Source organism: Salvelinus alpinus, chromosome 37 (genome assembly GCF_045679555.1).
Source record: "Salvelinus alpinus chromosome 37, SLU_Salpinus.1, whole genome shotgun sequence".
NCBI classification, from domain to species: domain Eukaryota; kingdom Metazoa; phylum Chordata; class Actinopteri; order Salmoniformes; family Salmonidae; genus Salvelinus; species Salvelinus alpinus.
This window is the reverse complement of record NC_092122.1, coordinates 16,196,051-16,221,335: the sequence shown is the minus strand read 5'-3', so window position 1 is coordinate 16,221,335 and position 25,285 is coordinate 16,196,051. Positions and strand designations below refer to the sequence as shown.

General features: G+C 42.5%; 1 protein-coding gene across 3 annotated transcripts in view; it reads right to left on the bottom strand.

The window, feature by feature from the left end:
- The window catches only part of LOC139565922 (muscarinic acetylcholine receptor M2-like), an 81,140-nt gene that overhangs the window by 5,350 nt on the left and 50,505 nt on the right, over positions 1-25,285 (bottom strand). The window contains exon 1 of one of the 3 annotated variants that reach the window (XM_071386618.1): positions 1,935-2,213. The exons of the other annotated variants lie outside the window; for them this stretch is intronic. The gene's annotated coding sequence lies outside the window, so the exon portion shown is untranslated. Of the gene's footprint in view, positions 1-1,934; positions 2,214-25,285 lie in introns of those variants that run through there. 3 annotated transcript variants of the gene reach the window in all.

Below are 25,285 nucleotides of genomic sequence, written 5' to 3'. Positions count from 1 at the left end.
CCTTAGTCCTGCGAGAATAAATGGTATAGTCACCATGCCATGCGTTACTCCCGCGAGACTAAATGGTATAGTCACCGTGTCATGCCTTAGTCCCACGAGACTAAATGGTATAGTCACCGTGTCATGCGTTACTCCCGTGAGACTAAATGGTATAGCCACCGTGTCATGCCTTAGTCCTGCGAGAATAAATGGTATAGTCACCATGCCATGCGTTACTCCCGCGAGACTAAATGGTATAGTCACCGTGTCATGCCTTAGTCCCACGAGACTAAATGGTATAGTCACCGTGTCATGCCTTAGTCCCGCGAGACTAAATGGTATAGTCACCGTGTCATGCCTTAGTCCCACGAGACTAAATGGTATAGTCACCGTGTCATGCCTTAGTCCCATGAGACTAAATGGTATAGTCACCGTGTCATGCCTTAGTCCCACGAGACTAAATGGTATAGTCACCGTGTCATGCCTTAGTCCCACGAGACTAAATGGTATAGTCACCGTGTCATGCCTTAGTCCCACGAGACTAAATGGTATAGTCACCGTGTCATGCCTTAGTCCCACGAGACTAAATGGTATAGTCACCGTGTCATGCCTTAGTCCCACGAGACTAAATGGTATAGTCACCGTGTCATGCCTTAGTCCTGCGAGACTAAATGGTATAGTCACCGTGTCATGCCTTAGTCCCACGAGACTAAATGGTATAGTCACCGTGTCATGCCTTAGTCCCACGAGACTAAATGGTATAGTCACCGTGTCATGCCTTAGTCCCATGAGACTAAATGGTATAGTCACCGTGTCATGCCTTAGTCCCACGAGACTAAATGGTATAGTCACCGTGTCATGCCTTAGTCCCGCGAGACTAAATGGTATAGTCACCGTGTCATGCCTTAGTCCCACGAGACTAAATGGTATAGTCACCGTGTCATGCCTTAGTCCCACGAGACTGAGACTAAATGGTATAGTCACCGTGTCATGCCTTAGTCCCACGAGACTAAATGGTACAGTCACCGTGTCATGCCTTAGTCCCACGAGACTAAATGGTATAGTCACCGTGTCATGCCTTAGTCCCACGAGACTAAATGGTATAGTCACCGTGTCATGCCTTAGTCCCACGAGACTAAATGGTATAGTCACCGTGTCATGCCTTAGTCCCCCAAGACTGAGACTAAATGGTATAGTCACCGTGTCATGCCTTAGTCCCACGAGACTAAATGGTATAGTCACCGTGTCATGCCTTAGTCCCACGAGACTAAATGGTATAGTCACCGTGTCATGCCTTAGTCCCACGAGACTAAATGGTATAGTCACCGTGTCATGCCTTAGTCCCACGAGACTGAGACTAAATGGTATAGCCACCGTGTCATGCCTTAGTCCTGCGAGACTAAATGGTATAGTCACCGTGTCATGCCTTAGTCCCACGAGACTAAATGGTATAGTCACCGTGTCATGCCTTAGTCCCACGAGACTAAATGGTATAGTCACCGTGTCATGCCTTAGTCCCACGAGACTAAATGGTATAGTCACCGTGTCATGCCTTAGTCCCACAAGACTGAGACTAAATGGTATAGTCACCGTGTCATGCCTTAGTCCCACGAGACTGAGACTAAATGGTATAGTCACCGTGTCATGCCTAAGTCCCATGAGACTAAATGGTATAGTCACCGTGTCATGCCTTAGCCTAACATCCTAGACATTGCTATACACACCCCAAGCATGGGCCCACACGTTAACAAAGAGAGGAAGCCCTTATTTTGGTCAGTGGCCCGCAAGATGAAATCCACCCCCTCTTTTTATTTAAGCAAAGCCCTTTACAATCAGTCTACTTGTCCTATGGATACCCTAGCCAATCCTAAGGTATCCAACCCAATCCTGTTCCTCCTAAAGAAACATACAAATTATATGACCATGCCCGTGTGGGTAAAAGAACGGAGGCTTACCTCTAACTGATGTCTTAGAAGAATTCAGAAAAAGGCTCAGCCCCCAACAACAGTGTTCCCGAAAAGTGAAAAAAAACCTTTAGGTCCAAAAAATTGTCTCTGAAACAAAGAAAGCAGACCTCTTCTAACCTGCAAAGACTTATATATTCAAGCCTCCATTACACACTCCTCCCCACAAACCGGTTACATCAAATTCATACAATACTGTCATTTCCACTCATTCAATCACTCCCTTAAAACTGGTAACATCTGGTCCATAATGGACTCTCCAAACCCCCAGTCCTCGTTGTTATTGTCTTCTTCCAGAAGGACTTCAAATAAGGGGGTTAGTGGAAGTTCACGTTTCACTGCACACACCCCCGTTCTGGTAATTCCCCCGGCTCCACTTTTGGGTGAAGGTGAAGGTGCTGACAATGGAAGTAAGCCTGCTGATGCTGCAATCCCTGGCTGACCGCGGGCGGAGCTGCTTGGCCCTCTCCTTCCTGTTTTTCAGATTTTCACGATGAATTCCAGCCTTTATGGACTCTTGCTCCCTCCCACCCAGAAGTAGCTGTAGCTCAACAGGAGTGAGAGTTACATCCAACCCCCGAGTCACGACACATGCTCACTTCTCACCATTACCAATAACAGGGGAGGTTAGTATGTCTTGGGGGTATGATCTTTGACCCAGTGTAACTTTCTCACTCACATTATTCCTGATTCATTTCTCCATTGTTTTCAGCATACAATATAGCTCAGTATTTTAAATCTTTATTTTATACAGTCTATTGCTCATCTTTATCAAGGGTGTCAATCATTTCTGAACTCACTCTATATCCCTCAGCGATTGGTGCTGAGACACAAAACGTGACAGGGAGATAATGATGCCATTAAAGCCTGTGAGGTGAATAATGACATCTCCCCTGCAGTCGTTGACTTTGTTTTCTATTGCCCTGTCATGTACACTGTTTTCTCCTTGGCTAAAACATATTTTTTAATGAATATATCTATATTTGTATTGCCATCCTGTGATTTGTGGTGTAGTCCCATCTCCCATGTCATTGATTTCCACTGTCCCCATTTCCCCATGTTTAGTATGTTTTTAAAAAATGCCAAGGAGAGTCAGTTGCCACTGTGGGGTGGATGTGTGAATAAATGAGTTGAGTATTGTTCCACCATTGGACTTTGCTGCTCCTGGAGCTGGATCACTAGAGCTGAAAATTGCCTGTGCCCTTTGGGAGGCAGGGAGGGCCAACTTCTCCCATTTTCTGCATTTGTGTGGGTATCCTTCCCTTTCTCTTTACTGTCTAACAAGTCAGATCACCAGTATGCAAAACGAAAAGAAAAGTTTTTTTCCGAAATCTAATAAATCAAACTGATCGTTTTTGACCAAAATGTTTTCCAGGTCACATTTGTTAGATTCACAAGTGATATTCTGACTTCACCTATGTCTTGGGAGACATACAAACATAATTTAATCTTGATTCAGTATAAAACATGCAAGCGAATGTGATTACAGGGGAACGGGTTATTTAGCTGCACTTAAAGTGCTGCATTACGCTGACTCCCCAGGGTACAGATTCTCATTCCCATCTCCGAGCACTGATTCAAGGTAAAGCCCAGGGCAGTTACCCCCTGTTTCAGATGATTAGATGCGTTTTTATTGCCTGCCCTCCATGGGAATACACAGGGTTAAGGCCTTTGTTTACTGCGCTGTTTGTGGCGAGGCATGCCTGGAATACACAGGGTTAAGGCCTTTGTTTACTGCGCTGTTTGTGGCGAGGCATGCCTGGAATATACAGGGTTAAGGCCTTTGTTTACTGCGCTGTTTGTGGCGAGGCATGCCTGGAATACACAGGGTTAAGGCCTTTGTTTACTGCGCTGTTTGTGGCGAGGCATGCCTGGAATATACAGGGTTAAGGCCTTTGTTTACTGCGCTGTTTGTGGCGAGGCATGCCTGGAATACACAGGGTTAAGGCCTTTGTTTACTGCGCTGTTTGTGGCGAGGCATGCCTGGAATACACAGGGTTAAGGCCTTTGTTTACTGCGCTGTTTGTGGCGAGGCATGCCTGGAATACACAGGGTTAAGGCCTTTGTTTACTGCGCTGTTTGTGGCGAGGCATGCCTGGAATACACAGGGTTAAGGCCTTTGTTTACTGCGCTGTTTGTGGCGAGGCATGCCTGGAATACACAGGGTTAAGGCCTTTGTTTACAGCGCTGTTTGTGGCGAGGCATGCCTGGAATATACAGGCCTTCCTCGCTGCACCACAGCCGAAAATTATTTCCGGGATAGTAAAACGTTTTCAGTGTACACTTAAATGACTAAAATCAGATATAAAGTATGTAGAAAAACAGATCATGAGAACTAACAATCTCCTAAATTAATGTCAAGGAGAACCCCATTCATTTTGTTATAATGTTTGAGTCACTCAGCATAAGAACATGACAGAAGTCGTGGCAAAATGTATAGAATTGCAGGAAATAAGCTTTAAAACACCATTGGTCACACCCACTAGCCCCCCCCCCCCCCCCCCCCCCCCCGGATCAATAACGTTCAACACTCCTCTCAGTGTTATATACATGGGTCTGTCCCAGGAAGAACATATCAGGTTAGTTACTAATGCTGCTGAGCTTAAGGGCAGACTGATTCCAGTGCAGTTAGTCATGGGGAAATAAATGCTTATATTGAATGTCTGCAAATCTATCTAAAGTGGTTGTCTTAGGATCAAAGTTGTCTTTTAGTGGAAAGAATGTCAGAATCAGAATACATATTGCTCAAATCACCAATATGTACACACACACCTGAAAATGTTATGATGTGAAAATCAGTCAGAACAGCATTTAGACTGTACTAGGCGTTGTGTCCGTGCCCTATTGTCTGTACAAACCCATTTGAATGAAAGTGTTTTGGAATTGTTTACAGATGAAATGTTGATCTTTCATCTCAGCTGAGCTCCTGTGGATTTTGAACTGCTGCTGTGAGGTTGACCACCTGGTTAGGTAAATGTTGGCGTGTTAAGTGTGTGTTAAGTGCATGCAAAATGGGAGATGGTATTGAATACACCCACACATCAATAAACTGTCAGTATGTTGTGTTTGTGATTCCTATAGGCTATTGGAGCATTGTGGTGTTAGTCATTGGACGTTTAATGGCTGTGAACTTGTCGAGTTGGTGGATGCCATCGTAGAAAATGTAATCGGAAATTAAAAAGACGTTTGTGAATGCGTTCATGAAGATTATAATCTTCAATCACTGGATTACGTCTACTGTATGTACAGTCGTGGCCAAAAGTTTTGAGAATGACACAAATATTAATTTCATAAAGTCTGCTGCCTCAGTTTGTATGATGGCAATTTGCATATACTCCAGAATGTTATGAAGAGTGATCAGATGAATTGCAATTAATTGCAAAGTCCCTCTTTGCCATGCAAATTAACTGAATCCCCCAAAAACATTTCCACTGCATTTCAGCCCTGCCACAAAAGGACCAGCTGACATCATGTCAGTGATTCTCTCGTTAACACAGGTGTGATCTGTTGATGAGGACAAGGCTGGAGATCACTCTGTCATGCTGATTGAGTTTGAAAAACAGACTGGAAGCTTCAAAAGGAGGGTGGTGCTTGGAATCATTGTTCTTCCTCTGTCAGCCATGGTTACCTGCAAGGAAACACGTGCCGTCATCATTGCTTTGTACAAAAAGGGCTTCACAGGCAAGGATATTGCTGCCAGTAAGATTGCACCTAAATCAACCATTTATCGGATCATCAAGAAATTCAAGGAGAGCGGTTCAATTCTTGTGAAGAAGGCTTCAGGGCGCCCAAGAAAGTCCAGCAAGCGCCAGGACCGTCTCCTAAAATTGATTCAGCTGCGGGATCGGTGCAACACCAGTACAGAGCTTGCTCAGGAATGGCAGCAGGCAGGTGAGTGCATCTGCACGCACAGTGAGGCGAAGACTTTTGGAGGATGGCCTGGTGTCAAGAAGGGCAGCAAAGAAGCCACTTCTCTCCAAGATAAACATCAGGGACAGACTGATATTCTGCAAAAGGTACAGGGATTGGACTGCTGAGGACTGGGGTAAAGTCGTTTTCTCTGATGAATCCCCTATCCGATTGTTTGTGGTATCCGGAAAAAAGCTTGTCCGGAGAAGACAAGGTGAGCGCTACCATCAGTCCTGTGTCATGCTAACAGTAAAGTATCCTGAGACCATTCATGTGTGGGGTTGCTTCTCAGCCAAGGGAGTGGGCTCACTCACAATTTTGCCTAAGAACACAGCCATGAATAAAGAATGGTACCAACCCATCCTCCGAGAGCAACTTCTTCATCCAGGAACAGTCTGGTGACGAACAATGCCATTTCCAGCATGATGGAGCACCTTGCCATAAGGCAAAAGTGATAACTAAGTGGCTCGGGGAACAAAACATCAATATTTTGGGTCCATGGCCAGGAAACTCCCCAGACCTTAATTCCATTGAGAACTTGTGGTCAATCTTCAAGAGGCGGGTGGACAAACAAAAACCCACAAATTCTGACAAACTCCAAGCGTTGATTATGCAAGAACGGGCTGCCCTCAGTCAGGATGTGGCCCAGAAGTTAATTGACAGCATGCCAGGGTGGATTGCAGAGGTCTTGAAAAAGAAGGGTCACCACTGCAAATATTGACTCTTTGCATCAACTTCAAGTATTTGTCAATAAAAGGCTTTGACACTTATGAAATGCTTGTTATTGTACTTCAGTATTCCATAGTAACATCTGACAAAAATATCTAAAGACACTGAAGCAGCGAAGTTTGTGGAAATTAATATTTGTGTCATTCTCAAAACTTTTGGCTACGACTGTAGTCTATTTGATACGGTGTGCGTTCATTTCATTTAAGTTTTCCTTGTAGTATCAAACCAAGTGTAATCAGAATGTGAGCCACATGACCTTTCCCTTGTTTCTTGACAGCAGCCTGGAGAAACCTATACATTTGAACCCAGAGCGTGATCTGCTTCTCATGGGATGTTTTGGCCTTTATATACCTCCCATAGAAAGATGTCTCTCGGATATTGGAAACAGCTTGGGAGGCAGGCAAGCAGTCGTCAAATTAAATCAAATTAGATTTTTCACATACGCCGAATATAACAGGTGTAGACCTTACCGTGAAATGCTTACTTACAAATCCTTAAAACTTCTAGAAGCTAGGGGTCATATTATTATTAATTTTTTAAATAACGTTCCCAAGGTAAACGGACTATTTCTCAGGTCCAGATCGTAGAATATGCATATAATTTACAGATTAGGATAGAAAACACTCCAAAGTTTCCAAAACTGTCAAAATATTGTCTGTGAGTATAACAAAACAGATTTTGCAGGCGAAAACCTGAGGAAATCTAACCCGGAAGTGATTTTTTCTTTTTTTAAATCTGTGTTTCATTTCCCGTCTTTCTTCCATTTAAAGGGGTATCAACCAGATTCATTTTCCAATGGCTTCCTCAGGCTGTGACCAGGCTTTAGACATAGTTTCAGGCTTTTATTTTGAAAAATGAGCGAGATTTTTCAAAACTAGTCAGGTGTCCTTTGATTAGTTCCTGCGCGCGAGAGGGGTAGCTCTCCATTTTCTTTCTCTCTTTTATTGAATAGGTTACGGTCCGGTTGAAATATTATTGATTATTTATGTTAAAAACAACCTGAGGATTGATTATGAAAAACATTTGACATGTTTCTACGAACATTACGGATACTTTTTGGAATTTTCGTTGAACGGAACGAGGCTGTAGTTTTCTGAACATAACGCGCAACCCAAATGGCGTTTTTTTGTTATAAAAGTAATATTTATCGAACAAAAATAACATTTATTGTGTAACTGGGAGTCTCGTGAGTGCAAACATCCGAAGATTATCAAAGGTAAGCGATTAATTTTATTGCTTTTCTGACTTTCGTGACCATGCTAATTTGGGGCTAGCTGTTCTAGCATTGATTGATACACTCACAAAAGCTTGGATTGCTTTCGCTGTAAAGCATATTTTCAAAATCTGACACGATAGGTGGATTAACAACAAGCTAAGCTGTGTTTTGGTATATTTCACTTGTGATTGCATGATTATAAATATTTTTAGTAATACTTTTGAATCTGATACGTTTGGGAATTTTCTTCTGCCTTTCAGGCCCGGAACGAGGCTGTGGTTTTCTGAACATAACGCGCAACCAAAATGGCGTTTTTTTGTTATAAAAGTAATATTTATCGAATAAAAATAAAATGTATTGTGTAACTGGGAGTCTCGTGAGTGCAAACATCCGAAGATTATCAAAGTGATTGCATGATTATAAATATTTTTTGTAATATTTTGAGCCCTGCAATACAGCGGTTGTTTAGGAAAATGATCCCGCTAAAGGGATCCGTAGCGCAGAGAGCCAACTATGTAGTTCAAGAAATAGAGCTAAGAAAATATTTACTAAATAAAATTAAATGAAAAAAATATCTAAAAGTAACACAAGAAAATTACATAACAATAACAAGGTTATATACAGGGGTTACCAGTACCGAGTCAATGTGCAGGGGTACAGGTTAATCGAGGTAATTTGTAAAGTGACTATGCATAGATAATAAACAGCGAGTAGAGGCAGTGTAAAAACAAAGGGGAGGGGTCAATGTAAATAGTCCGGGTGGTCATTTGATTAATTATTCAGCAGTCTTATGGCTTTGGGGTACCCTCTGTAGCGCCTTACGGTCAGATGCCGAGCAGCTGCCATACCAGGCGATGATGCAACCAGTCAGGATGCTCTCAATGGTGTAGCTGTAGAACATTTTGAGGAATTTGGAGACCCACGCCAAATCTTTTCAGTCTCCTGAGGGGGAAAAGGTGTTGTCGTGCCCTCTTTACAACTGTCTTGGTGTGTTTGGACCATGATAGTTTGTTGGTGATGTGGATACCAAGGAACTTGAAACTCTCGATCCGCTCCACTTCAGCCCCGTCGATGTTAATGGGGGCCTGTTCGGCCCTCCTTTTCCTATAGTCGTGCTTGGCCACGCAGTCATAGTGGGATTGAGTGTGATTGAGATTGCCTCATCTGTGGATCTGTTAGGGCGGTATGCGAATTGGAGTGGGTCTAGGTTACCTTCGCTTTCTTGGGCACAGGGACTATGGTGGTCTGTTTGAAACATGTAGGTATTACAGACTCGGTCAGGGTGAGGTTGAAAATGTCAGTGAAGAAAGACACTTAAAAAAAAGAAAAATTAAGGGGTGAAGCAGCTTAATATTGCAGAAAGATTGTTGCTTCCATCAATGTAATTGTCTGCATCATTTCCAATCCCCCGTATATTTTTGGGGTAAATATATATATCCATATACATACACATATGCATACATATACACATATATACATACACATACCTATATAGACATCCATACTTTTTTTTAGAATATACCACCCTTCCCCCAATTGGAGTAAACTAATAAACAATAACACTTAGGCTTCTACCTTCAGTTTATACATCTTATACACATTTTACAGACACAATCTATTTTACAATAGTTATATTTTGTTTGTTTTTAGTCCTTCCTCTATTTCTGATGTCCATCCAGTTTGATTTCTCTTTGTAACTGTGCTATTTCACAACATTTCTGAACCTATATACATTTTACAGACCCCGTATGTTTTACATTGGTTATCTTGTTATTAGTCCCATCCTTCAGCTTCATTGAACCCCTCCCATCTATCTTTCAACACCATCCATTTTGGATTTCTATTTGCCATATATTTTTCAAACTGCTGTGATGCTTGACAAAAGTACTGAACCTCATAGCTTCTACAGATTGTAAATAAAAAATGTACATTTTTGCTAAAATAATTATTATATTATTGATTGATTGACTATGGCTTTTCAGATCACCCAGTATTGCTATCTGCAGCGTTAGTTCTAGGCAAATGTTGCAATTCTTCAGCCATTCCTGGACCTGTGACCAATAACGAGCTACATATGGACAATACCAAAATAAATGATCTAATGACTCTGCCTCCTCACAGCAAAAATCTGCAGAGCTGGGAAGATTGAATCGCCCATATACAGTGGGGAGAACAAGTATTTGATACACTGCCGATTTTGCAGGTTTTCCTACTTACAAAGCATGTAGAGGTCTGTAATTTTTATCATAGGTACACTTCAACTGTGAGAGACGGAATCTAAAACAAAAATCCAGAAAATCACATTGTATGATTTTTAAGTAATTCATTTGCATTTTATTGCATGACATAAGTATTTGATCACCTACCAACCAGTAAGAATTCCGGCTCTCACAGACCTGTTAGTTTTTCTTTAAGAAGCCCTCCTGTTCTCCACTCATTACCTGTATTAACTGCACCTGTTTGAACTCGTTACCTGTATAAAAGACACCTGTCCACACACTCAATCAAACAGACTCCAACCTCTCCACAATGGCCAAGACCAGAGAGCTGTGTAAGGACATCAAGGATAAAATTGTAGACCTGCACAAGGCTGGGATGGGCTACAGGACAATAGGCAAGCAGCTTGGTGAGAAGGCAACAACTGTTGGCGCAATTATTAGAAAATAGAAGAAAATAGAAGAAGTTCAAGATGATGGTCAATCACCCTCGGTCTGGGGCTCCATGCAAGATCTCACCTCGTGGGGCATCAATGATCATGAGGAAGGTGAGGGATCAGCCCAGAACTACACGGCAGGACCTGGTCAATGACCTGAAGAGAGCTGGGACCACAGTCTCAAAGAAAACCATTAGTAACACACTACGCCGTCATGGATTAAAATCCTGCAGCGCACACAAGGTCCCCCTGCTCAAGCAGGCGCATGTCCAGGCCCGTCTGAAGTTTGCCAATGACCATCTGGATGATCCAGAGGAGGAATGGGAGGAGGTCATGTGGTCTGATGATTCAAAAATAGAGCTTTTTGGTCTAAACTCCACTCGCCGTGTTTGGAGGAAGAAGAAGGATGAGTACAACCCCAAGAACACCATCCCAACCGTGAAGCATGGAGGTGGAAACATCATTCTTTGGGGATGCTTTTCTGCAAAGGGGACAGGACGACTGCACCGTATTGAGGGGAGGATGGATGGGGCCATGTATTGCGAGATCTCCTTCCCTCAGTAAGAGCATTGATGATGGGTCTTGGCTGGGTCTTCCAGCATGACAACGACACGAAGCACACAGCCAGGGCAACTAAGGAGTGGCTCCGTAAGAAGTATCTCAAGGTCCTGGAGTGGCCTAGCCAGTCTCCAGACCTGAACCCAATAGAAAATCTTTGGAGGGAGCCGAAAGTCCGTATTGCCCAGCGACAGCCCCGAAACCTGAAGGATCTGGAGAAGGTCTGTATGGAGGAGTGGGCCAAAATCCCTGCTGCAGTGTGTGCAAACCTGGTCAAGAACTACAGGAAACGTATGATCTCTGTAATTGCAAACAAAGGATTCAGTACCAAATATTAAGTTCTGCTTTTCTGATGTATCAAATACTTATGTCTTGCAATAAAATGCTAATTAATTACTTAAAAATCATACAATGTGATTTTCGGGATTTTTGTTTTAGATTCCGTCTCTCACAGTTGAAGTGTACCTATGATAAAAATTACAGACCTCTACATGCTTTGTAAGTAGGAAAACCTGCAAAATCGGCAGTGTATCAAATACTTGTTCTCCCCACTGTATATAACATTCTATTGGTTGCAAGAATTTTGTATAGTAATTTCAATAGAAAAATTCGAAGTTTTGTAACCGCCGTTGTTTTGCGTATCAATTCATAAACCATGTGCCATGTAATGGGTACATCGAAAATCTCTTCCCAAGTATTTTGCCATTTATATGGCACAGCTGTCAGTTTTTTGGTCCTTAAATGAAATTGGAATATGTTTTTAAACACACTTTTATTTAACCATTTATGTTCTTTAATACAGGGCCGACATACAAGTTCCTTACTTGTTTCCCCTTCTACTTGCCTCTTCCATTTTTGACAGACCTGGTATAGGGGAAGTATCATTTGTGGTAAATCAGGATGAATGTAATTTCTAGGAAGTGGCATGTAAAGGTCAGGTTGTGGACTCTTCGTCTTCTAAGGAGTAGAGAGGCTTCATCTAAAGCAGGGGGTCAAACTCAACCCATGGAGAGCCTAGCGTCTGCTGGTTTTTGTTCTTTCCTTTCAATGAAGACCTAGACAACCAGGTGAGGTAAGTTCCGTACTAATAGGTGACCTTAATTAATCAATCAAGTACAAGGGAGGAGCGAAAACCCACAGACACTCGGCCCTCTGTGGAATGAGTTTGACACGTGATCTAAAGTAATGGAAGCAATGGAGCAGAGGTGTTTTTATGATTCGGTTAACCCTCACTGTGGGGACTGACCCAAGCTGATGAGGAGGTGTCACATACTATCTGGGAGGATCAAGGTTACTCTGCTCTTCATGCACAACACACACACACACACACACACACACACACACACACACACACACACACACACACACACACACACACACACACACACACACACACACACACACACACACACACACACACACACACACACACACACACACTCACAGACACACACACACACACTCTCACAGACACACACACATGTACGCACACACACACAGACAACACACTTCCATCTTCTACACACGTACATTGCCACATGGCCCATCAATGTTCTCTGGAGAGGACAGCAGACAGTGTTTGCACACCCCAGAGTGTTTTTCCACAGGCTTGAATGTCATTTACTGCTTGTCAACTCTCCATTAACCCCTCGCGCTTTGTGTCCACTCTGCCACTTCAGTGGCGCCTGTGAACTGTATGCTTTGTCACACCTGCTCAGACATTTCCATGCTGAGGAAACATGGCGCCGGAGGAGATGGCTGCCGTTTTACAGGCTCCTTTTTTTTTTTTTTTTTGTAACCGTCTCTTATGACCGAAAAGAGCTTCTGGATATCAGAACAGCGATTACTCACCGTGTACTGGATGAAGATGTTTTCCGACTCAAAGGATATATGGCCCAAATCTCCGTCATCAGCTTGAAGAAAAGATGGAGGAAAAGGGGGAGTAGGACGGGGTGCCTTGTAAGATTTTGCCGATGAGTAGGTAAACGACCACTTCCCTCCGTATTATTGGCCGACGTGCAATGATTGGAAAACAAACTGGACGATCTATGATTAAGACTGTCATACCAACGGGACATTAAAAACTGTAATATCTTATGTTTCACCGAGACGTGGTTGAACGACGCCACTGATAATACAGAGCTGGCTGGCTTCTCCATGTAGCGGCAGGACAGAGCAGCTACGTCTGATAAGACGAGGGGCGGGGGTGTGTGTCTATTTGTCAATAACTGCTGGTGCGCAATGTTAAATATTAAAGAAGTCTCTAGGTATTGCTCGCCTGAGTTAGAATAACTCATGATAAGCTGTAGACCACACTATCTACCAAGAGAGTTCTCATCTATATTATTCATAGCCGTCTATTTACCACCACAAACCGATGCTGGTACTAAGACCGCACTCAACGAGCTGTATAAGGCCATAAGCAAACAAGAAAATGCTCATCCAGAAGTGGCACTCCAAGTGGCCGGGGACTTTAATGCAGGCAAACTTAAATCCATTTACCTAATTTCTACCAGCATGTCACATGTGCAACCAGAGAGGGAAAAAAAACTCTAGACCACCTTTACTGCACACACAGAGACGCATACAAAGCTCTCCCTCGCCCTCCATTTGGCAAATCTGACCATAATTGTATCCTCCTGATTACTGCTTACAAGCATAAACTAAAGCAGGAAGTACCAGTGAGTGGTCAGATGACGAGGATGCTACGCTACAGGACTGTTTTGATAGCACAGACTGGAATATGTTCCGGGATTCATCCAATGGCATTGAGGAGTATACCACCTCAGTCACCGGCTTCATCAATAAGTGCATCGACGACGTCGTCCCCACAGTGACTGTACCTACATTTCCCAACCAGAAGCCATGGATTACAGGTAGTATCCGCACCGAGCTAAAGGCTAGAGCTGCCGCTTTCAAGGAGCGGTACACTAATCCGGACGCTTATGAGAAATCCCGCTATGTCCTCAGACAAACCATCAAACAGGCAAAGCGTCAATACAGGACTAAGATTGAATCCTACTTCACAGGCTCTGACACTCGTTGGATGTGGCAGGGCTTGACAAATATTACGGACTACAAGAAGAAACACAGTGACGCGAGCCTCCCAGATGAGCTAAATGCCTTTAATTCTCACTTCGAGGCAAGCAAAGCATGCATGAGAACACCAGCTGTTCTGGATGACTGTGTCTATTACGCTCACCGTAGCTGATGTGAGCAAGACCTTTAAACATGTCAACATTCACAAAGCCGCAGGGCCAGACAGATTACCAGGATGTGTACTCAAAGTATGCACAGACCAACTGGCAAGTGTCTTCATAATATCATGATACAGCTATACAGACACTCAATCATCATGTTACTTTTTAATGGTACATTTACAAACATATATTTTGATAAATAGAATTGAAAGTTGTGTCTCATTATGATAAGTGGTGAAATAAGTATAGCCAATTACAACTATAATGGCCTAACAGATAATAAGAAAAAACGATCAATATTTACCTGGCTAAAAGAGAAGGAACATAATATCTATTGTTAACAGGAAACTCATTCAACAATTTTAGATGAAGTTTTGTGGGAAAAGTATGGGATGAGTGGAGAACAGGAGAGCTTCTTAAACAAGAACTAACAGGTCTGTGAGAGCCGGAATTCTTACTGGTTGGTAGGTGATCAAATACTTATGTCATGCAATAAAATGCAAATTAATTACTTAAAAATCATACAATGTGATTTTCTGGATTTTTATTTTAGATTCCGTTTCTCACAGTTGAAGTGTACCTATGATAAAAATTACAGATCTATACATGCTTTGTAAGTAGGAAAACCTACAAAATCGGCAGTGTATCAAATACTTGTTCTCCCCACTGTATAAAGATCCAGTCCAATTAAAAAATTGGAGACCTCTTACACTTCAGTGTTGTGATGCAAAAATCATAGCAAAATGCTTGGTGCATAGAATTAAAAAAGTATTGTCAGATATTATTCATCCTAATCAGACAGGTTTTTTACATGGACGATACATTGGAGATAATATAAGACAAGTACTGGAAACAATAGAATACTATGAAATATTGGGGACACCAGGCCTGGTTTTCATAGCTGATTTTGAAAAGGCTTTTGATAAAGTACAACTGGAGTTTGTATATAAATGCCTAGAATATTTCAATTTTGGGGAATCTCTTATAAAATGGATTAAAGTTATGTATAGTAACCCTAAAATAATAAATAATGGCTACATCTCAGAACGTTTTAAACTATCTAGAGAATAAAACAAGGTTGTCCACTATCGGCATATCTATTATTATTGCCATCGAAATGTTAGCTGTTAAAATTAGATCAAACAATAATATTAAGCGATTAGAAATCCGTGGCTTAAAAACTAACGTGTCATTGTACGCTGATGATTCATGTTTTGTTTTAAAACCACAATTAGAATCTCTCCACGGCCTCATAGAGGATCTAGATATTTTTCCTATCCTCTCTGGATTAAGTGTACTATATTACGTATTGGATCACAAAAAAAATGCTAATTTTACATTACCGTGTAGTTTACCAATTCAATTGTCTGACGGAGATGTGGACATACTCGTTATACAAATCCCAAAGGAAGGAAATTATCTCACTCCGATACATGTTTATAGAAAGTTAGCAAAAATAGATAAGATGTTGCTACCATGGAAAGGAAAATACCTGTCTATTTGTGGAAAAATCACCCTGATTAACTCTTTAGTCAATTCACAGTTTACCTATTTGCTTATGGTTTTGCCTACACCTAGTGACCTGCTTTTTAAAATATATGAACAAAAAATATTCAATTTTATTTGGAATGGCAAGCCAAACAAAATTAAAAGGGCCTATTTATATAACGAATATGAATTCGGAGGGCAGAAATGATTAAATATTAAAGCATTAGACCTCTCACTAAAGGCATCAGTCATACAAACGTTATACTTAAATCCAAACTGGTTCTCTAGTAAATTGGTAGGAATGTCTCATCCTATGTTCAAGAATGGCCCTTTTCCCTTTATTCAGATTACACCTGCTCACTTTCTGTTGTTTGAAAAGGAAATAATCTCCAAAATATCATTATTTTTTAAACAAGCCTTAGAAAGTTGGTTGCAATTTCAGTTTAATCCACCTGAAAAGACAGAACGAATAATAAGACAAATATTGTGGTTAAACTCAAATATACTAATTGATTAAAAAAACATATTTTTCAAAGAAATTTTAAAAAAAGGTAGAATTTTAGTGAATGATATCATAAATAGGACTGGTGGAGTTATGTCACACATGCACTACCCAAAATTACAACCAACTAATTGCAGCATTACCACAAAAATGGAAGAGGCAAGTAGAAGGAAGGTGCCCTCTATTCCTCTCCCCTGTCTGCACGGCTCTCTAAGAATGCACATAGATTTGCCTATTGATATTCTGGCTAGTTTTCTACAGCATTCTCCAACGCCATCTGTGAAAAATGACAGTGTCATGTACGACCTCTGTCATCCTGTCAGACCACACCACCAATAGGGCTGTGCTGATTTACAGCACTAGAGGAGGAGCTCTTTATACAGGAACAACTTATCAAATGCCACAAAATAGACCTTGGACAATGTAATGCAAAGGTTCAACTCATAGGTCATTCCTGAAGATGAAGCATTAGCTAACTATAGGACTAACTAATGTAGTCCTTCCTAACCCAGTTATGCAAATCACCACAGTATGACTGTATGAATATGCAAAGTTGTTTTTGTAAGATGAAGGGCAAGAGAAATATAACCTATTCCCTTAGCCTACTTTCACTTGGTAACAGTTTCTGAGCCAGGTCAAATATCGCAGTGATTTGGCAAAATTGCTATGGAAAACCAAGATGCACACAGCCCAAATTCTAATGACAAAAAAAAAAGTCCTCAAGCAGATGAGTCAATTTCCTCCTGTCACATTGAGTGTCCCCCGTGTGACTGCCGCCACTTGACAAACACAATCACGCTACTACCAAATGCTACCAATATTGCCTTTCACTACATGTTACTGCATTCATAATTTACCTGCAACTGAAAAACACTGGACGTATGTTTCCTGTGTTAGATGAGCAGTAATTAGCATTCTTTCCATTCTTTGTTTATTGGTGAAGTTCGGTGCGTTTTCAGTACTCTTGCGATCATATAAAATCTAAACTAGATACCATGTTTTTGGGGTTAGGACAACCATTGTTTATGCACTGAAAGAATGCAGACCTGTACAAACAGGGATACTTAAGTCAAATTAGGCCTATGTTCAGACTTCATAACACAGCAAGACTTCTGACACGGCAGAAAGTAAGAGTTATTATCTCTAGTTAAATCTTCTTTTGGCTCATCCTCTGTGGAAAATGTCCCAGGTGTCATTGTTGGCAGAAAGATGTGCCATGTTTTCCACTGGGCTACAAGGACAGTAGCGGCACCCCTGAAATAGCTCATTATCAACAGGCAGACATATTAACGCCAACATCTGGCAGCCAGGTCATCACTCTACTGGAGTGCCGTAGGCGACAACTGCCAGGACAGGCATCATGTTTGGGAGGGGGTAATGGCACGGAAAAAATGTGCACAATGGTAACTGTCACTGTTACACCTTGATGGGCTAACACTCTAAAAACAGACACATCCCATCAGCTTGTCACTATATTTGCAGTATTCTTCCCGGCAGTGCTAATGACTGGCAAAAAAACTAATATTCGTTTTTGAATCGAAAGATAAGTAAATCCTGCTGTGGCATGTAGCAAGATGTAGTGCTGGGTTCAGCCTCATTGGAGAAGACCGAGGTATCCTGGAAAACAGAATCACTACAGTGTTGTGCTTGGCTGAGGCTACGGTCATGAAACCCATTACACTTGGTAATGTAACGCTCTACGTGGCCACTGTCATCAGCTGAGCGTATCTCCCAGGTACTACGCTCCCGTAGAGAATGACAATATATCCCGTTTCCTTTTTTATACTGCAGGGGGACTCTCCTGCTGTCCACAGCAATCCATACTATGCATGGCAATGAGCGGGCCTGCCGCTGGCTCATTGTGGTTTTCACACGGTGCTGCACCGCCTCTCCACTCTCTGTCTCATGGGTGTTTGTGGCTCAGTAGTCGTATCACGTTGCAGAAATAACCCATTGGCCCTGCCCTGTGCTGAGGCCTCTTCTATAAAGCTTGGTTCCATTACGCCATGTTCTACTGTGAAGGTCCAGAGCCAGCTGTCTCACGGGTACAGGTAGAGGAACAGGTGTCTGGATCTTTTACAGATGCTGGGAACAAACTTGGAGCAACATGGAATTAGGGAATTAATGGAAACAATTTGGTCCAGTAATTAGATTATGGAAATGAATCACACCTGGTGTGAAGGAGCACATCCTCCAATCTGATGAACAAAGTCTTCAGTGATTATGAATAGAGCAATCTACAGTACACTATATATACACAAGTATATGGACACCCCTTCAAATTAGGGGATTCGCCTATTTCAGCCACACCCTTTGATGACAGGTGTATAGAATTGAGCACACAGCAATGCAATCTCCATAGACAAACATTGTCAGTAGAATGGCCACTGAAGAGTTCAGTGACTTTCAACGTGGCACCGTCATAAGATGCCACCTTTCCAACAAGTCACTTCTTCAAATTTCTGCCCTGTTCCAGTGAAGGGAAATCTTAACGCTACAGCATACAATGACATTCTAGGTGATTCTAGCGACGTCCATACAGAAATGGTTTGTTGAGATTGGTATGGAAGAACTTGACTGGCCTACACAGAGCCCTGACCTTAACCCCATCAAACACCTTTGGGATGAATTGGAACGCTGACTGCGAGCCAGGCCTAATCGCCAAACATCAGTGCCTGACCTCACTAATGCCCCTGTGACTGAATGGAAGCAAGTCCCCACAGACAATGTGGAAAGCCTTCCCAGAAGAGCGGAGGCTGTTATGACAGCAAAGGGGGAACCAACCACATATTAATGGCCATGATTTTGGAACGATATGTTCGACGAGCAGGTGTCCACATACCTTTGGTCATGTAGTTTACGTAAGGACTTTGGAATGTGATGATTTGGCGAAATGGAAGTGTGAACAAATTTTTTATTTATATTGGTCGCTGAATGTTGATAATACTGGTATGATATCGTTAGTATGGTGGTTTTGAGGATCTATAGCGACTCTAGTCTCATTCTGTGCATTGCCTTTTCACTGCATTAGTTCATCTCTTCCTCTCTCTCTCTGAATGTGTTACATTGAGGACATCAATTGACTTTGGGTAATGAGCCCTTATTGTACGAGTGCAGTCAGTTGTTGTACAGTGCATGGTTCAGTCTCATAATGTGTGGGATGTGGAGGACTCAATGCACTATCCACTTTATGGGAGAGACAAGGACAAGAGATATGCATTCAGGTCAAGATGGAATGCTTCCTTTAGTAGATTATGGCCATTCGAAATGCCTCGTCTGAGTGGTTTTACTCTCAGCACCAAAATACCAAAGTCATGACTCATGGAGTACTTTAGGGTTTATGCCAATATGAACAGCCAGGACATCTCGGTGATTGGATGAGTCAAGTGTTATTTGAGAATGCACAGTGAATTGCACACTGGATTCAGCATGGTACTCAGGGGACAGTCTTTCCTAGAATGTGTTATTAGATGTCAACTTGCTGGTAGGTACTATGATTTAACTGTCATACAGCACAAGCAGAGTCCTCTCACACATACAGTGCATTCGGAAAGTATTCAGACTTAAAAAATAATGGCAAAGTGGAAACAGGTTTTTAAAAACAGAAATAACTTATTTACATAAGTTTTCAGACCTTTTGTTATGAGACTCGAAATTGAGCTCAGGTGCATCCTGTTTCCATTGATCCTCCTTGAGATGTTTCTACAACTTGACTGTGGAAACATGATTGTAGATTTGGAAAGGCACACACATATAAGGTCCCACAATTGACGGTGCATGTCAGAGCAAAAACCAAGCCATGAGGTTGAAGGAATTGTCCATAGAGCTCAGAGACAGGATTGTGTCGAGGCACGCATTTCTGCAGCATTGAAGGTCCCCAAGAACACAGAGGCCTCCATCATCCCCGGGCGTCGAAGACGTGGATGTCGATTAAGGCAGCCCCCCGCACCTCTCTGATTCAGAGGGGTTGGGTTAAATGCGGAAGACACATTTCAGTTGAATGCATTCAGTTGTACAACTGACTAAGTATCCCCCTTTCCTTTCCTTTCCATTCTTAAATGGAAGAAGTTTGGAACCACCAATACCCTTCTTAGCGCTGGCCGCCGGCGAAACTGAGCAATCGGGGGAGAAGGGCCTCGTTCAGGGAGGTGACCAAGAACCGGATGGAGCTCCAGAGTTCCTCTGTGGAGATGGGAGAACCTTCCAGAAGTTCAACCATCTCTGCAGCCCTCCACCAAATCAGGCCTTAATGGTAGAGTGGTCAGACGGAAGCCACTCAACTGTTAAAGGCACATGACAGCCTGCTTGGAGTTTGACAAAAGGCACCTAAAGTACTCTCAGACCATGAGAAACAAGATTCTCTGGTCTGATGAAACCAAGATTGAACTCTTTGGCCTGAATGCCAAGCGTCACATCTGGAGGAAACCTGGCACTATCTCTACGGTGAAGCATGGTGGTGGCAGCATCATGTTGTGGGGATGTTTATCAGCGGCAGGGACTGGGAGACTAGTCAGGATTGAGGGAAAGATGAACGGAGCAAAGTACAGAGAGATCCTCGATGGAAACCTGCTCCAGAGCACTCAAGACCTCCGACTGGGGCGAAGTTTCATCATCCAACAGGACAACAACCTTAAGCACACAGCCAAGACAATGCAGGAGTGGCTTTGGGACAAGTCTCTGAATGTCCTTGAGTGGCCCAGCCAGACCGCGGACCTGAATCCGATCTAACATCTCTGGAGAGACCTGAAAATAGCTGTGCAGCAACTTTCCCCATCCAACCTGACAGAGCTTGAGAATTCTGCAGAGAAGAATGGGAGAAACTCCCGAAATACTGTTGTGCCAAGCTTGTAGCGTCATACCCAAGAAGACTCGAGGCTGTAATCACTGCCAAAGATGCTTCAAGAAAGTACTGAGTTAAGGGTCTCAATTGTTATGGAAATGTGATATTTCAGTTTTTATGTTTAATACATTTGCAAAAATGTCTAAAATCCAGTTTTTGTGGGGTATTGTGTGTAGATTGATGAGGGAAAAAAAACAATTTAACCCATTTTAGAATAAGGCTGTAACGTAACAAAATGTGGAAAGGTCAAGGGGTCTGAATACATTTTGAATGCACTGTACATAATCAGTATAATGGAGTTTATCCTACTTCAATCACAAATGGAATCTTAACCTTGTAAACTGAATAGAGTAACAGCAATCATTTAAATTCACACCATAGCATTAATACTTAAAAAAATATATAGGCTTCCTCTTTAAAGAGAACACAGGACGTCTGTGTCATTCTCCTTGCCATGATGTCACTCTCACTCCTTCTCTGTGAATCAGCGGGGCTGTCTACTCAATCTTAATTGCCCTGTATAGTGTTCTGCCAGCATCGCCGTCACCACGCTCCTGTCCTGTCCTCTCCCCGTCCCCCCTTTGTGTCCTGCTTGTGATGTATTGCTCCTGCACTCTCCGTAGATGGAAAGCTCTGCTGCTCATTAAGATGGAGGACGATAGCAGGAGTGGAAGGAAAGGCAGACGAAAGGAAGGAGATAAAACATGGGCCTGTTGGATTTGTTCCACTTCATTGTTTTCATATTTTCAGCCTCTTCCTCTCCCTTTCTCCTTTGACGCAGAGCTTGACGACAAAGCCAAACTACATCGTCCTTGAGCAGGTTGTTCCATTCACCTGTATGTTCTTGCCTGCTTTCCTGGCTGCTCCCGTTGTCACAGGCCACATAGAATAGATGTATAACACATAGGAATAGGTCTAGGGAAAATGTGCTATAGTTAAAGGGAATACCTATAACCATACTACCCTGTTCACATTACTTGGCAGTTTTTCAGCAGGGTCAAGTTGTCTCTGAGCCGCACCTTTTGAACTGTAGCTTGACTCATTTACTTACCGCCAGGTACAATCCAGGACACACACTTGCAACCTGTCTAGCTTCCTCACAGTGGGTTGTGGGAATTGCGGTTCAAGATTCATTGATGTATGAAGGTTTTCTGTGGTCATTGACCTGCATTAGAATCTGTCTAACACTTGTAAAGAGACAACTTCACCTGTGTCAGATAAGGGAGGAACAAAATGTGCCACATGCCAGACAAGTGGGCGACAGCATCCCTTGCAGTAATCTCCAGCCCAAAGCCATGTGGGGTGTGATGTGTGACTGGAAATGAAACAGGCTGAAGGATGCTAATCCACAGAATACAACCTTGATCCAAGCATCAGATTCCCAATGCACAGCAATCACAGACACTAAGACTTTGAGAGGCGATGTCAGGACAAGTGGGAGCAGAGAGGGTGATTGTGACAGAAATCACTTAGGTAGGTCTTATCTCTGCTTCATTTTACTGTCATTACCTCTCATTCCCCTCCCAATGCAAAAGCCTCAGTATAGATTAATACATGACAGGTTGTATGTAACCTGGCCACGCATGTTGCTATTAGCACAGAGTCAAAAAGAAGATGGAATTCACACGGTACCTCAGAGCCCGTTAATGGGATTTCTCACATTGTCTGCTCTCCTGACCTTAACACGCCTGCATAGTGTGTTAATCAGCTTCCATCAGTCACTCAACATTGCTTATTGCTTATTACTCTTGCTCTATTGACCCAACATTATGACACTTTAGACAACGGTTAAATATTTTCACCAATACCAGGTATTCTTGATCAAGTCCTCTCAAAAAGATGCTTATGAATGTCCTAATACTCATTGACAATGTCAGAACAAGCCTCTCAAAATTGCTCAAAAACAAACTCCAATTAGCTCTCAGTCTCGGAAGCCCCGCTATATATTTCACAGGCACTGTCATAAATTAATCATGCTGTATATTAAACACTTCAGTTTCCCACTTTTCTCTCAACTTTTTTGCATTACAGGAATAGCTGTCCAAAACGGTTACTGCTTTGTTAAATGATGTTCACAGAGTTTACTAATAGTGACTGATTTCTTAGACAATGATCACATAGTTTGCTTTTAAAACATGAACGGCCACAGGGGAGGAAGTGCAACAGAGATGTATGAGCAAATTCTATAATTGAGCCAGGTAAGCAGTACGATCAAGGGACTTTCCACTGAGGAAGATCAGCCTCTGTATTTATGAGGTCGATATAGTCTTGTCTTAGGTTTTCATGGGACCACAAGCAAACAGTTCTTCAACAGGGACGGACAAACCAATAAGCCGTGAAGCCAGAACAAAATCAGCCTTATTAATTAGGAATGTGGATGCAACAAGAACTTATGATGCGGCGCTTTGGCAATTTGAAGACACAAGGTCTCAGCTGCAAAGTTAGCCCCCCTCAGCTCTCTTGCTCTCTCTTCTCCTCGGCTGCAGAATTGCATTCCCCAGTGTTCTGATGGACAGCACAACCCATAATCTCCAGAGCCACCAGGCTGCCGGACTTTGGCATGTAGAACCCCACTCTCATGCCCTTCGAGACACGGCTAATTGGGTTTGCGGATTGGTAGGAGCCAAGACAGTGCGCCCAACACAGCATCTCGTCAAACAAAGCCCAGAGCCAATCAAAAATCAAGGCCCAGCAGCTAAAGCATTCATTACAGCACTGACTCTGATGAAGGTTATTGTTGTGCTGACTTTGTCAGGGGACCCGGCCTGAAGGAAACTTGCTGTCAAATCTGATTCTGTTAATCGGTGATGTCAGTTCTGAGTTAATGTGGCCTCTGGTCAGAAATGCCTTGAAATGGGCAGTTCTTTGACCTGGATAGTTCTGCACTTCTGACTGCAACCCTGTTTCATCGACACCATTTCTTCAGAATAGAGAAGAACCCTGCTCTGAAAGAGCACATCTAACTTCCGATTTGCACACAGCAGGCAACAGGATTACCACTTCTGTTATTCAACAGAACCAAAATTAGCTAAACATTACTGTTTCTCCTTTTGAACAGATGTATTCAGCTCCTAGCTGTTTGCTCTACTTTAGTTGATTCGTACGAACTTCGTCCTGGTTTGCATCTTGCTTTGGGGTGTACTAGCAGCACCTTTCCTGAATGCCCTGACAGTCTTGCATGTGTACAGCAGGCATGGCATGAAATCTCCATGAGAATTCACACATGTGATCCTTTCACTACCTACTATGCCAACAGCCTGAGGTTTCACCAGGAGGGTTAGAGACAGGAAGCGAAGACATACAGGTGACACTTCAGTGAGGAAACACGTCTTGTCGCTACACATCATGTCAACCTGTCCACATTCATTCATGTGTAGATGTATGTACCAGCTACCGGTAGTTCCATTGTTCTGGGCTTTCCATCCCCAGTCAACATGCTTGACATTTAGCACGTTGACATACATTATAGAGTATTGGTTTGTGCTAAACAAGGTTTTGGAGAGACATGACTTGACCCAATTGATGATGAAAAATGCAGAGCATAGCTGTTGCTAAGCAGGATACTGAACTTTATTCATGGTTCATTAGCAGTTACAAAAAGTTAATTGCAGACTGATTGAAGGTATCCTATTTGCGCAATGATAATTGATTTGTTAAAAAAAAGACCTTACTCTGAGCTAATGACTGCTGTTGTTACGCCCTGACCTTAGAGATCCTGTTTATGTCTCTATTTTGGTTTGGTCAGGGTGTGAGTTGGGGTGGGTATTCTATATTCTATAATTTGTATTTCTATGTTTTGGCCGGGTAGGTTTCTCAATCAGGGACAGCTGTCTATTGTTGTCTCTGATTGAGAACCATACTTAGGTAACCCTTTTTTCCACCTGTCTTTGTGGGAAGTTGACTTTGTTTAGGGCACATAGCCTTTAGCTTCACGGTTTGTTTTGTAGTGTGTATTGTTTTGTTCGGCGTCATTTCATGTAAATAAAAGAAAATGTACGCTCACCACGCTGCACCTTGGTCCAGTTCATTCAACGGCGGTGACAGCTGTGTGTATTACCAGTCTTGCTTTTTGAGTTTATGCAGAACAAAGCATACATTGTAACAGCAGAAATCGATTGCTGATTAGAGTCCTACTAGGACTTGTACGTTATGTCAAATTAACTAAGAAAGAGCATAGAGCTGCAATCAGACATTACGTTTTAGGGGACCTCAGGAAATGCCGGCAAGGAATGTCTCTCTTCTACAAA